This window comes from Lingula anatina, chromosome 1 (genome assembly GCF_051362555.1).
Source record: "Lingula anatina isolate TDL-2025a chromosome 1, LinAna3.0, whole genome shotgun sequence".
Lineage (NCBI taxonomy): Eukaryota > Metazoa > Brachiopoda > Lingulata > Lingulida > Lingulidae > Lingula > Lingula anatina.
In genome coordinates, this window is record NC_141767.1 from 11832684 (window position 1) to 11843604 (window position 10921).

The window sequence follows — 10921 nt, forward strand, 5'->3', positions numbered from 1 at the left end:
TTTCTCTTATAGTCATCACAGAGGAGAGCTAGAGTGTGGACAAATATGAAGATGAAGATGAACGATATGAAGATGAACGATGCGCTGGTCGCAACGTTGTGAATGCTGCTCATTAGACAGGGAGGGTACCGCCCGATTGTCTCACTTAATGCATTCCTACTATATCTAAAAGACAACCAATAAAAGAGAATAATACAATGTATCAGAGCCATAATAAGAGAGCAACGGGTTTAAATATCCGCATGAGAAAACAAACAAAAAGTATCTGTGCTCTTGGGCCACACATTAAACGGTGTAAATGCCAGTATGAAATATATTCACGAACAATTGTATTTTCCTTAAAAGTTATTAATTTATCTTCCTTCAAGTTATATTTTTGATTTCATGTGGAATGTGTTTCTAGTTTTTTGTGTAAGTTAATTATATACAATTATTTTTATTTAATTATATTTTTGCATGACTTTATGATAGAAATAGAGTGTTTAAGGAAGATTATCATTATTTTTTACTATTATTTTATTTGATTTTGCATTTAAATTGATGACAGACCTGTAACCTTGTCATTTAAGCTTGTTGAAAATTTACGTATTTAATGTTATTTAGTATATGCTTTGCTGTAAAAAAAATGAAAAAAGGAGCGTATGTTGTAAAGTTGTAGAATTCGAGGACGAATTCATTTGAAGAAGGACTGTATGTTGTAAAGCAAATGACTTACACTTTCACTAATTGCAGATAACAATTAAGTACCTGTCTCAGTAAGGTTCAGAATAGGGTGGCACATGACCCTCTCAGATTTTGATGAAAATTGGTGTATTTGTTCATTATAGCCCCAAACCAACATAATTGACATTGGTTTGTTTGAATCACCCTCAGTTGCCATGGTAATAGCATTTTAATTTTTTCACCCAAGATGGCGAAATCCAGATTGCAAATTTTTAATTTCAGCTACATGTATATTTGAGCTAAAAAACCATAAATGTGGATAAAAATACATTTTTCATTTTTAGATATTATTAAATTTCATATCTTAAATGAACTAAAAACTTATAACTTAGTGTATTTGTTGGTCTATAAAAATAAACTTTAAAAATGGGGAATTTTCAAAAATTCATATTTTTGCTAAAATGCCCAATTTTGCAAATTTCAAATACATTTTTCATAGATTGGCCAAAGCCATCTATTATCATCATACATTACATAGGAAAGTACAAGTACTGTCCTTTTATAATCAAAAAAATATTTTTTTCAAACACATTTTTCAAAAAATTATTCAATTTTTTAAATTCTTAATTCAAGATGGCGGAAACCTAATTGCTCATTTTACATATTTGTGTGTATAAAGAATAACAAACATGGTTAAACACATTTTATATTTGTATGTTGCTAAATCCCAAATCTTGATTAAGTGAAAAACATATAAAATATTATTTTTGCAGGCTTTTAAAAATTAAAAAAATAACTTTAAACGTGATGAATTTTCATAATTTCAAAATTTAGATAAAATGCCCAAGTTTGGCCATCTTTAAATACATTTTTCATAGACTTTCCAAAGCCACCTATTAATTTCACATATAACATAAGAAAGTAAATATCTTGTATTTTTATAATCAAAAATAATTCTTTTGTCAAACACAATTTTCAATTAATTATACAACTTTTAAGAACCTTAATTCAAGATGGCACCAACCAAATTGCAAAATTTCTATATTTATTAGACTGGCCAACATCAATGAATGTTGTCATACATGATATTAGAGAGGAGGTTTACTGGTCTTTCATTATAAAAAAAAAATCTTTTCGAGGGCAATTATATAAAATTAATTACTTATTAAAATGCTCAATCCAAAATGGCAGTAACTAAATTGCAAATTTTCCATATTTATGCATAAACAATGAAAAGCTCATACGCAAAGCTAAAGACATTTGAGTAACTCGTACGCATTTAAAGTCATTCAAAATTACATGTTACGTTCGCACAGAGTTCACAGTTTCTCTTGGAGTCCAGAACAGAATAATAACGTCGAACTAAATCTCAAATAACTTTAATAATAATAACGGAAACGCTACTGAATGGGTCCAGTCTTCTGTCGAGGCACAATGCTTCGTTACACAGGAACAGTCCAGGAGAATGGGCTATGTATCCCCTGTAGTAATCTCAGGCATCCCCACCTGCAGCTGCCGCATGCCCGGACGCTGAACAATTAAGTAATCAACCAAAAGTAAGATAACTCAAATAACTCAACAAAAAGTTACACGAAGGTGTCCAGTCTTCTTATCTACGGCGCATGGCTTCATTTCGCACGAACAGGCTTGAAGAATAGGAATTTTCCCACCTGGAGTGGCCGACTCTCAGGATTTCCACCTGCAGTATCCGACTGTCAGGAATTTTTCCCCTACACCTCCTCATGCATTGGATCGTCAAGATCGGTAAGAATTTCCCCATGCCCGGCTTAGAACGCAAACAAAACCAAAGAAACTCAAAAATAACAAAACTAAAGAGTTTTCCCAGTTACGCTTACGCATTACTGGAGTTGCGACCCGGAAGCTAGACCAATGTAACTCACGTTTCCGCTCTCCCGTTCCTCTCCGCATGTCTACTCTTCTCCTCCTCTTCAACCCCGACTACAACGCTTCCACGGTCCATCCCAATGCTCTCCTTGTGTTTTTCTTTATCCACGATAAACGTTTACGTACGTTGTACGTGCGCATCATTTACGTCTAGGTTCCGTCCCCATTGTTTTTTGTTTACATTCTGAGGTCAAGAGGTCTCGCCAACTATGCCAAGGCTGTATGACGTAACACAATGGCGGCTCCCATGTTCAGCTGTTAAGTCACCGCAGTGCGGTAATAGCATTTCAGGCAAAACAACGTTAACTAGAAATAAACTTCATCAAATTACAGAAAGGATCGGGGTGCGACCCGGTCACGTTACAATATGCTCAGAAAATCACAACAGTTTCAGTTCTTTGTTTCAAATCAAAATAACTTTATGTTATGTTACAGTAGTCACATATTAATACATAACAATAATTATGTAATCGACATGTGTGCCTCAGTGGCTTCAAATGTTATACCAATATAGTATAAAGACATGTACAAATTGCTCTTTACCTACAGGCCAGTGCAATCAGGTGCTTGTTTCTGTCTATCAAAAATTAAAGTAATTATGTATTTGTGAAGGACATGTGCGTTGTATACTAAACGAGTTTTACTGAAGAGTAGGCCTATTTAGTACATTCTTCTCTTCTAACTCTACAGTGAGAGCAATTAGGTCTTCTTCCTGTTTGATATCTAAAAGTAGCTGTGGATTTCCTGACATCCTGGAGAAAAACGAAGCTATTTGGGAAGCCAAAAGACAGTCCCTAGGTGAAAATAGGGACAAACCAGCTTCATCCTTTAATCCCCTCATCTCACTTTCTACTTCCTGGGGAGTGAACTTTCTGCCACAGCACTGGCCAACCTGAAACTTATTGGTTAAATACTGTCTTACATGTTGTGGAAATCTAGGTCTGCATTTCACTGTCTTAAGAGCCCATCCCTGATTAATATGACCTAATGTGCTTCTCTCAGAATCTTTTTTGTTTGTAGAGTGCACCTGATGAGCACTTTTAGAGCTACATTTACTTATGACACCATTACAATATTTCCCCCACTGAAGTTTTATGTTTTATGTTTTTATGTAGGTAGAAGTGCTTCTCTGGTGTACTCCAAACAGCTGATGGTCCTCCAGTTCCTTGAAATTACAAAAAACAAAAACAGCTGTGCACCCATCCTCAGAACACAGCAAATTGGTTGACTATTGTGGTGTTTCCTTCTGGGCATCATATCTGATTTTTCCTTCTCCCATAGAGGGTACAGTGAAGTCAATGACGGCACTGTACCCACTCTGGTGTACTCCATCATCCCAAGCTTGCTGAAGTTCAGCTGGTGATATACTTTGGCCTGGAGCTATGCAGTAGGCGCTTTTCATAGGGCCTACACAATCCCCCTCCATGGAACTCAATCTCACTGATCATTGACACATGCTTTACTTTATGCCTGAAATGATTCTGCTTGCTGGTGTCAATGTCCCCAACTGCCGCTTGACAACCTACAACATCTGTAATACAGAAAAAGTCAAATTAATATCTAAACAAGGGTAAAATGCTTAAGTCCTCAATTCCAGAAAATAAAACATCCTGACATCCACAAATATGAACATAAACACATTAACATATACATATACACACTTACTAAATTGGCACAGAGAAACTACATATTATATGAAATTAAACTCTTTATCATGAAGTCCAGTGTTTCATACCAGCATACATTCGGCGCTTGAAGGGTATTGTTTTTAAATTACCTTTTCCATGATCAATGGCTCTTTTCATATCAATAGCAGTAAGGATGTCATTTCCAGCACCCACATATGATTTCATCTTTGTACGCATGTGTGCAATCTTATAGTCACATACACTTTTTCCTCTCTGTGCCTCAGAAAAGCAGTAGTTTTTTATGAAAATTCCTGTAAAACATAAATAATCATTTAAATTTGAAAAACAATGTATTCATTTTCATTGATAAAACAACACATTGCATTTTACAAAATTATATATTAAAAGCTTTTTACAAAAGGATACATCAAAAGCATGTGTCCTGCATAGAGTGTAACTCAGATGTCTATTATAAATTTGATCCTTGTCAAGAAACTGAAATCCCAAAATATGTAAAAAAAATGAAATATAATTAAACACAATTTACTTACCAGGTCTTTCAGATATTCCAGGAATTGCCAGCCATAAATGTGCACAGTGATAGCACCCTGCATTATCAGACCTACTCAGAAAAAAAAGAAAAGAATTTTAGTATAATGCCTGAAGTTTTATGAATATTTTGCTTCATTTATGAAAGTAAATATCTTTTGTAAACATCTACGTTGAGTTGAGTGGAAACACATTGTTCCTTATGGCCATACAACAGAATGGAAAACATACTAGCTGTTTTTATTTTAGCACATGTGAATAAAATGAATATGTACCTGTTACTGGCTTGCTTAAGCAATGTTGTCCAGTGTGTTTTCCAAAATGGAGGCAACTACAAACCAGTCCTGTTTTACATTTTCAAAAATGCGTGTAAGGAATCGGTACCTTGTAAAGTGTGGCATTCATTGAGAGATGATAATACTGAATGTACATGGGTGACAATCAGGCCAAAAAAATTACCTCGACAGTTCAGTTGCATAGCTGTAGGGGTAATATAACACCCGCCTGGAAAGGAAAACAATACTACAGTGAATCATATATTTGCGAGCCTTGATCAAATACTAGGCAAGCATCCCAATGCAGGCATCATCCTGACCGGTGCCTTTAACACACTGAAGGACTCTCAGTTTAAAAACAGTTATAATCTAAAACAGATTGTGAATAAAGGTACTTGTACACGGAAAAACGCAATTTTGGATAAAGTATACACCAACATGGGAAATTTGTTCAGCGAACCACAAATTTTATGTCCACTTGGAAGCTCAGGCCACAATACTGTGCTTTGCTTACCATCCATGGGAGGCGGCTTCATTCAACCAGAAAAAATCCGAATTGAAAAGGGAACATCTGGAAAGAATGAGAAAGCATTGTTTGCTGAAGCTCTAAGTAAAGTTGACTGGCTGCCACTCTTCTGTATGGTAACATGTGAATCACATTTTACTTTCTTCCAGTCGACTATCACTAGTCTGCTAAATGAGCACCTACCAATAATGTCAAAAGATGAACAATGAAAAGCCATGGGTCAATGATCATTTCAGGGACTTAATTAAGAAGAGACAACGTGCTTGGAAGGGAAATCAGACTAACCTCTACAAACATTACAGGAACAGAGTAAACAGACTTACCAAAATTCTGCGGAAAAGTTTCTATGAAGGGAAACTGAAAGACATGTCTGACGGTACATCAAGGCAGTGGTGGAAAGACATTAAGTTGCTTACAGGGCAAACAACACAAAATAATTCCTTACTGCATGGGCTTGGCTAACAGTGAGTGCAATGGTGATTTCAACTTATTAGCCCAGAAAATAAACGCTTTCTTACAATCAGTCACAAATGACTTTGTGCAACTTGAACCGAAACATGTGGAAGCAGCTACTGTACCAGCTAATTATATCATCACAAAACAAGATGTCAAAAAAGCCTTGCTCCAAGTAAACGTACACAAGTCCACAAGTCACGACGAAATTCCCAACTGGATCCTACATGACCTAGCAGGGTACCTAGCTGCCCCAGTATGTGCTATATTCAACTCATCACTTCGTGAAGGATATGTCCCGTGCATATGTGTCACCACTACTTAAGTGCATTCCTCCAAAGACCGTAGAGACAGACGTTAGACCCATATCTCTTACTCCGGTGCTCTCTAAGAGGGTTTTATTGTTAAATGGATTTGGGACATTGTGACCAATAAGATTGACTTTAGGCAATTCGGCAGCATGAAAGGGAGCTGTACAACATACGCACTGATCGAAGCAATAGACCTTATTGCAAGGCAGAGTGACACTCTAGGACAATATGCCAGAATGCTTTTGGTCGATTATATACCAAAGCATTCGATAGAATAGACCACACCCTGTTTTATCAAAAACTGTCTGAATTAGGTATCCGAGGAATTATTTTAAACTAGATTTACAGCTTCCTAGCTGAGAGGAAACAGAGTGTCAAGATAGGTAGTGTGAAATCAGACTGACAACGCATTAATGCTGGTGTACCACAAGGTACAAAACTTGGTCCAGTTTTATTTGTCATTATGATTAACGATCTGAGCACCAAATGTGACACATTCAACTATGTAGATGACACCACAATTTTAAGCTACGGGAACACCAAACTGCAGGACAGTCTCCCTGATGCAACAACAGAACTAACTCTCTGGTCCCATGCTAATAAACTAACAATAAGTACTACCAAGACCAAAGTTATCATATTTGATTTCTCCAAAAAAGGACACAAAACTACACCCTTACTAGTAGATAATCAAAGGATTGAGAAGGTGGGGTCCGCTGTCTTCTTAGGGGTTAGGATCAGTAGTGATTTGAGCTGGGAAGGTCACATCTGTGATATTTGTTTAAAAAAAGCAAGTAAAACGCTACACAATCTTAAGCTTCTGAAAGAGCAGGTATTCCAACCAATGGACTTGTAAGCTTTGACACGTCAGTAATCAGACCTACATTAGAATATGCATGTCAGGTGTGGCACCCAGGTCTCACACAACAACAAGTTGATAAAATTGAATCCATCCAGATTAGAGCATGTAAGATTATATTCCCAGAGCTGCCCTATTATGGGGCACTTGAAACATGTAAACTTATCACTTTTGCTTGTAGAAGAGATGAACTATCTAAAACATTATTGCATAACATGTACTCTGAAGCACACAAAACCCATCATTTGCTACCAGAGATAAATGAAAGTTCCTACACTTTGCGCCGGGTTTATAAGTACACTGTGCCAAAATTGAGGGCTGTACGATCGTCAAAAACTTTTATCCCATGGGCTTTATCAAATTTTAAGAACTGAGGTTTTTATGAACTTTTTATGTGTATCGAATCATTTTAACACTTACAAGTATATTTTAAGATTGTGCACCTCACCACTATTTGTTTTTATTGTAAAATCCAACTTTTTAAGTTGCAAATAAACACATATTATTATCATTATTATTATTATAAATGTCCTATGCTGAAATAAAATAACAATAAATTTAAGGTCAAATACATGTAAATATATATTTCTTCTATTATACTAATATAAAGAAATATCAGGTTTCATATTAGCAATATAATTAGTTACAATTAACAATGAAATTTTTACAAAACTGTAAATGTGATAGAGTAAGGTAACGAGCCAACGAGGCAAGAACTGTATGTGACGACGGTGATCTTCCGAAATGATTCTGGTGAATTATGTGTAAGTTGTATAACAACTGGGGTTGATACAATGTCGTTATTTGAAGTTGATAAACGTTGTTATTTGACGTTGATACAACTTTCAAATCCAATGTTAATCCAACGTCTTGTCAACGTTATATTTCAACTTTGTTTCAACGTTAAAACAACATGATTTGCCCGCTGGGGTTCTTCAAACTTTGACACTGATTACCAGAAATGGACCCTTTAGTCTGCCACATATCACAGAGTTCTCTGAGAGCCCTAAAGCCTTCTGCACCCTCCGCTGCAATGTTATCTAGTCCCCGGAGATCAGTCCTCTTAGAAGCAGCACAGGCATTCAATATCCTGAAGAGAGTGGCTCTGCCAAGAGGAGAGATGTCAAACTACTTACAGTACTTGATGTAAAGCTCCCATCTTTAATTTTTTTGCTTCATTGTTATCGTCACTGAAAGCAGAACATGCTGAGCAGGCTGACGACTGACTTGACTGAGAACACTCCTAAAATATGAAAGGTTCTCATAATGTAAAAGATAGTTAAAGAAATACTTGGAATTTAGGGTTTTAACAGGCCTTTTCTTCAAATGAAATCATGATATATTTTATATTACTTATTTTTTAACAAGTCGCCAGAAATTTGCCTACCATAAATGATTTGAAAAAGTATGTATTTAATCATTTACAGAATGAAAATTACATATTAACAAGCTGTAATGAAATTTGCTCACCAAATCTAAGGTTTCAACCTTATTTCTCTTTTTTTTGTTTGTTTTATGCGTGTTTTCATGCACATTATCCTATGAGAAATAAAGAAAAAATGGTCTTAAGTATATAATATATACAGTATAAGTACAGTACATGTATGCTGTTTAACATACATATATGTATATAGGTCCAACTTAAATTTAATTGAGCTTATTTCATATAACACGCATAGCATACTCCTGAAAAACAGAAGATATTCTAAATTAAAAAAAAAACATGAAACATATTTTACTATAAGTTATAATGTGAGAATCATGAAGATAGGCGTATCAGCTCTAATTTTTTTTCATATACCAGCATTAAGGAGTTACTGCAGTGCTAGTGCGGTATTGACTTTAAAAAATATCCAGTATCTGGAAAATTCAGCATAAACTTCAAAATTACTGTTAACATTCTTGTTGAGTAATGACAAAATTCTTGTTTTATTTTATACAGTTTAAGCACTAAACTGCTATACAGAATATGATTTTTAATGATTTCAAAATAATGTTTATGTTTCTTTAAGATTGGCAATTTCTCGAAAAGATCGAATAATTACCGTATGTCAAAATAAGAGTTTATACAACCATATATTATGTAATTGTTTTGTCAAAAATATGAAAATTAATCATACATAGCATTTTTCTGTTTAAAATCTGCCATGAGTAGAATGCTCGAAACGGAAAGAAAGCCACTGGCTTATGAAAAAATACTTATTTCTGATTTGAAAAAAAAAAAAAAAAAAAAGCCAGACCGACCCCTTCTGCACATGCACTTACTATAATTACTACATGTACATCTATAGCACTGACAGTTAGTATTACAATTACAAATAAATATAGTATTTAAGTATAATCAAAAGTTTAAGAACATATCATTAACAGATGTCAACGATACTGATATTTTTCTTTTTCAAAAATTTTAATTTTGCCTTTAAAAAGGCACAAATATCTAGCTATTTTACATGAGAACAGTCGCGTACCAAATCACCATTAGCAACGGGGAATCCCCGACCTAATAAATAGTATTCCGAAAATATTTATGCTGTAAAGCACCACTTGTCTGTGTGAAATATGCCATCAAAACACATATAGCAACGAATTTTTAATTGAAATAAGTTATACATGCAGTTCTGTTACCTGAGCTAAGCGGCAGCAAGTTTCCACTCTAATAAAACAAGCATTTGGTCATATCCACATCGCACACGAATTTCCCCTTGAGATTCTTTCCTGTATGTGTTGGGTACTGGCAATAAGACGGCTTGAACCAGTGCAAACCCAGGCTTTCTCTATGGTGTTGACAAACACACGTTTCCGTCAAGGTTGAAGACACCCACCCGAAACGATATCAGGTGGGCTTCTGTGAAAGTCTCACCTCCGTAGCTCAACTTTAAATTAAGACCGCACTTCGACAAATGAGCTGTGACAGATCGCTTACAGTCATAAAGCTTAACTGGAGCCTCCTTTGGATATTTCTTAGAAAAACTACACTCCGTGTCGCAGAAAAATGGAACTGTGCATTTTTCCTTTGAATGAGTCATCGACAGCAATTTCGTGGTTCCCGCCATCTTGAGGCAATAAAGACATGGAAGAAAGACCTTGCAACACGCTGGCTGCATAACATAGGGTTTGGCCATCGCATCAGACAAATATCGCTCACAGCACCAGAAAGACACAGAAATGACATTTACATGTACGGTAGAGCAGTTGGAAGGTTCTGTCTCCGATGTCAGCCGTCCACTCTAGCAGATCTCGATTCTGCGTACATCTCTTATTAGGCATTTTCACGAATAAAAGCAATGTGTTTCCATTTCCTCAATATTTCATCTAAATACATAATATAGTCTACATGCTTGAAATCACCATATTGTCACAGACACGGCAAATTGCAAGCCATAGCTTAAAAGCCCAGTGTGTCTATATCACCGGCGAAACTCTTTTATGGATGTGTTCTCAACTCGGAAAAAAGTAATGTTAGTATTTTGTTTCTTTGCTGACACAACTTCTGCACCTGCGCAGATGTTTGAACACTGTTTTCGTCTCTCCTGCTAGTCTTTTCTATAAGAGATAGACTTCTTGGTTTGAATTCGATCAAATGCCATCGACAAATCAATTATTATGTATATACAAACGGTACAGTTAATATCTAACTTGCCCGGTGCTTATCTCTTTCAGTTGACAAGCGCTTTCCGTCGTGATTTACATTTTCTTCAAGAGTCAACAAGTGTAGAACATGTTTTTTATGTGTCAGAAAAAGATGGAAAAGG

General features: G+C 35.6%; 1 non-coding gene across 1 annotated transcript; it reads right to left on the reverse strand.

Moving 5' to 3' along the window:
- Positions 1–1361: 1361 nt before the first annotated feature.
- Positions 1362–10918, reverse strand: LOC106175518 (uncharacterized). Its single transcript, XR_015332047.1, has 8 exons — positions 9829–10918; positions 8076–8297; positions 5535–5626; positions 5205–5249; positions 4748–4818; positions 4346–4507; positions 3924–4099; positions 1362–3664 (listed from the first exon to the last, which is right to left on the reverse strand). It is a non-coding gene; the product is annotated as an uncharacterized LOC106175518 (transcript).
- Between the last annotated feature and the right edge of the window lie 3 nt (positions 10919–10921).